Below are 4,536 nucleotides of genomic sequence, written 5' to 3' on the forward strand. Positions count from 1 at the left end.
CTTTTAGTTCTCGTAGAATTTTCTCTACCCATATTGCTTCACATATTCCATGAGCCACTGCTCTAAACTCAGCTTCTGCACTACTTCGTGCCACAACACTCTGTTTTTTACTCCTCCAACTAACCAGGTTTCCGCCAACAAAAGTACAATACCCAGATGTTGACCTTCTATCCATGACATTCCCAGCCCAATCTGCATCTGTATAAGCTTCTATTCGAAGATGTCCATGCTTTTTATAGAGTAACCCTTTTCCAGGCGACCCTTTCAAGTACCTTAGGATTCTAAAGACAGCATCCATGTGTTCTTGACCAGGTGAATGCATAAACTGGCTTACCATGCTCACAGCAAAGGCTATATCCGGACGTGTATGGGATAAATAGATTAGCCTCCCTACCAACCGCTGATATCTCCCTTTGTTCATTACATTTTCTGGTTCAGCTGGCTTCAATTTTAAGTTAGGCTCTATAGGTGTTTCAGCAGCTTTACAACCAAGTAATCCCGTCTCTTTTAAAAGATCTAGGATGTACTTTCGTTGGTTCATAAAAATGCCTTCCTTAGACCTTGCAAATTCAATTCCAAGGAAGTATTTTAATGAGCCAAGTTCTTTGATTTCAAATGCTTTGGCAAGCTTCTCCTTCAAGTCTTTTAGCTCCAAAAAGTCATCACCTGTCAGAATAATGTCATCCACATATACAATTAAGATGGCAGTTTTATTAGCTGCTGAATGCTTATAGAAAAGTGTATGGTCAGCTTGGCTTTGAGTATAACCAAGTCCCTTCACCACCATTCCAAGTCGTTCAAACCAAGCTCTTGGGGATTGTTTCAATCCATAGAGAGATTTCTTTAGTTTGCACACTTTATTCCTCCCTAGTTCAGCTTCAAATCCAGGTGGAAGTTTCATGAACACCTCTTCCTCTAGTTCCCCATTCAGGAAAGCATTCTTTATATCCAATTGGTGTAAAGGCCAATTGTAATTCACAGCAAGAGATAAGAGAATCCGCACAGAACTGAGTTTGGCAACTGGAGCAAAAGTCTCTCGATAGTCTACTCCATAGGTTTGTGTATATCCCCTAGCTACTAACCTAGCCTTATACCTCTCTATGCTTCCATCAGCATTGCATTTGATGGTAAAAACCCACCTGCAGCCAACCAATTTTGTATTCTGTGGCAGATCTACAATCTCCCAAGTTTCATTTTTCTTGAGTGCATGCCACTCTTCCATCACTGCTAATTTCCAGTTGGGATCATCTAGTGCTTCCTCTATGTTCCTAGGCTCAAACAGATTTGTATTTTTAGAAGTAAAAGCTCGATGTTTTTGAGAGAGATTTTGGTAAGAGATATAATTGGAAATAGGATGGTTGGTGCTGGTTTTAAGTACCTTTTTGGTGCAGGTTCTGGTTTCTTTCCTAAGGGCTATTGGCAAATTATTATTAGAAGTGACAATTTCAGATTTACCTGGAAGTTCCTGAAGTACTACAGTTGAGCCGTCTTCCGGGTTTTCAGATTGGGTTGGTACAGAGATGATGGGCTGGTCTCTAGTCTTCTTGGGATATTTCCGAACATAACACCGAAGCTCCTTTTCTTGTGGTATTTCTTTTCCTGTTTGGATTCCAACTAATTCTGGCACAATTTCAGAATTGGTTTTCACATCTTGTTTTGCAATTGTTTCAGAATTTACTTGATTAGTGAAAGTTGTATCCTCAATATGTAAGATAGGAGTAGGTAAAGGTTCATGCAAAAAATTTTCTTCCCTTAGACTCTCCCCTTGAAGAGAATTTTTTTGAAAAAAGGTTTCATGTTCCAAAAAAGTAACATCCATACTTACATGAAATTTCTTGGTGTGTGGATTGAAACATTTATAACCCTTTTGACTTGGGGAATAGCCAAAGAATTGTGGGATAGTAGCCAATAAAAATGCATTTTTCTGCCCTTGGATCAAGTTTACTTCGATATGAAGGTGTATGTAAAAACACAGTGCAACCAAATACTTTTAAAGGTAAGTCAGAATGCAATCTACATGCTGAAAAATTCTTTTTGAAAGTATCCAACGGTGTGCAGTAATTTAACACACGTGTGGGCATTCGATTTATGAGATAGGCTACTGTTAGAACAGCATCTCTCCATAAATACTTTGGAACATTACCCTCAAACATAATGGCACGTGCTACTTCAAGAAGGTGTTTATTCTTCCTTTCAGCAATGCCATTTTGTTGGGGTGTATTGGGGCATGTAGATTGATGTTGAATACATTTCTTTTGAAGAAATTCACCAAGATTTTTATTAAAGTATTCAGTGCCATTATCACTTCTTAATATTGAAATTTTTGTGTCAAATTATGTTTCTACCATTGTTGAAAAATACTGAAAAATTTTAGAAACCTCAGATTTTTCATGCATGAGATAGATCCAACATAGTCGTGTGTGGTCATCAATAAAAGTTACAAACCATTTTTTTCCAAATTGAGTTGTTATTTTCGATGGACCCCATACATCACTATAAATCAAGTGGAAAGGTTTAGATGCATGATAAGGTTGAGAGTAATAAGGAACTCTATGACTCTTTGAACGAATACAACTTTCACATTTAAGTAAGGAAGAATCAATATTTTTAAACAAACTTGGAAACAAGTGTTTGAGATATGGAAAACTAGGGTGTCCTAGTCTATTGTGCCAGAGAATTATTTGGTCCTTTATAGGCATAGAACTTATACCACTAAATCCTTGAGCTATTTTATCCTCCGAAATATCCTCAAAGTGATAAAGCCCATCCATCATCTTAGCACTGCCAATCATCTTCCCCGAAGTCCAGTCCTGAAAAATACCATGAGTGTGACGAGGTTTATTGCAGTGGTCACACCAAAGATTGGAGGGGTGCTTCTGATTTGATGAACTTTTAAGTGCAGCAGGTGCCACTAAAAGTGCATTAGACTCCAAAGAGGTCTGTTCAGTCTTGCTTTTTCCCATCATCACAGCTCTACGAGTTTCCTCTCTTCTAACTTCAGCAAATACTTCTCCAATTGAGGGTAGGATTGCTCTTCCAATAATTCTGCCACGAACTTCATCTAGCTCCATGTTGAGGCCTGCAAGAAACTGGAATATCCTCCCTTCTTCCACTGTTTGTTGGTGGTGTTTGGCATCAGCGGCTGAATTCCACTTGTAGTTATTAAAGTGGTCAAGATCCTGCCACACCCGCTTCAATGTGTGGAAATATTTGGTGACATTGTCACCCCCTTGTTGAATTTCTCTAGCTTTTAGAGTAAGTTCATAAATCTGGGATTTATTCCCAAGATCAGAGTACATCTCCTTGACACTATCCCACAATTCTTTGGCTGTGGTATAGTACATGTAGTTACTACTGATATCCTCCTCCATTGAGTTCACCAGCCATGTCATCACCATGGAATTTTCGGTATCCTACACATGATATTGTGAGTCAGTGATGTTAGGCTGGCTTCGCTCACCGGTGAGATATCCAATTTTCCCTCTTCCACGGATATACATCTGAACTGATTGAGACCACCTAAGGTAGTTTGACCCATTGAGTCAAAATGTGGTGATCTGAACTGAATGGGAGTCACCACTAACTAGTATCCGTTGCTCAGATTTTAAATCTGATGGAGTAGGAGTGGTGTTCTCCTTCTGTTCAGGATTAATGACTGAGGAACTGTCAGCCATAGCTATAAATCAGAGGCACAGTGCAGAGATCCTGCTCTGATACCAAATTGAAGTGTTTGAATGTATTGTATTATAAAATGTACAGGGAATCAGCCTCTTTATAGAGGAATTACAGAAATAGAAATAACTAGAAAATAGGAAAGAAGGAAAAAATACTAGCCTAAAATAAAGGAAAGATTTCTAATCATAAAATCCCTAAAATTAAGCTAAACCCAAAAAGGAAAAGATTTATAATTAATTCTATTTACATAAGATTCATAAAAGGAATTAGGAATCTGATTTTGATTTGATTTAGTCAACAGTATTTTCTTTGGAAAGCTTTGTTCCAAGGAATTGAAGGTGGATGTTCTAGACAAACTTAAAATTCAGATTGTGACAACACTTTGTAAATTGGAAATGGTTTTTTCTCTGACTTTTTTTTATGTGATGTTCTTTGATAGCGTGCTTTGACAATGAAAGTGGTTAGACAATTAAAGGTACATGTGAAATTGCTTATAGTTTTAATACATATTCGTAGATAATTGATATATTATTAGTCTAGGTTTAATTGTATATGGATCTAGTTATTAAATTTTACTTGTGTCATGGTTGAGAAATGACAAATGTCCTATTATTTGGTTTGATAAATTTGGTTGTGTATTGACTGAGAAATAAGTGATGAATTTGTTATTTTTGATAGAATCGTAGACGGTGGAAATATTCAAGTTTTAGGGGAGGTTTTGCCAAAATTTTTCTAAAATTTTTTAATGAAAGTGAATGGAAAAAAATTGTAATTAGTGTTATATCTTGTTTTTATTTTTTGTTTTGGTTTTTCACATTTACAGGAGTGCTAAAATGGTGACAACTTGCTAGCTTAAGGACT

Source organism: Arachis ipaensis, chromosome B4 (genome assembly GCF_059453495.1).
Source record: "Arachis ipaensis isolate K30076 ecotype BB chromosome B4, ASM5945349v1, whole genome shotgun sequence".
NCBI lineage: Eukaryota > Viridiplantae > Streptophyta > Magnoliopsida > Fabales > Fabaceae > Arachis > Arachis ipaensis.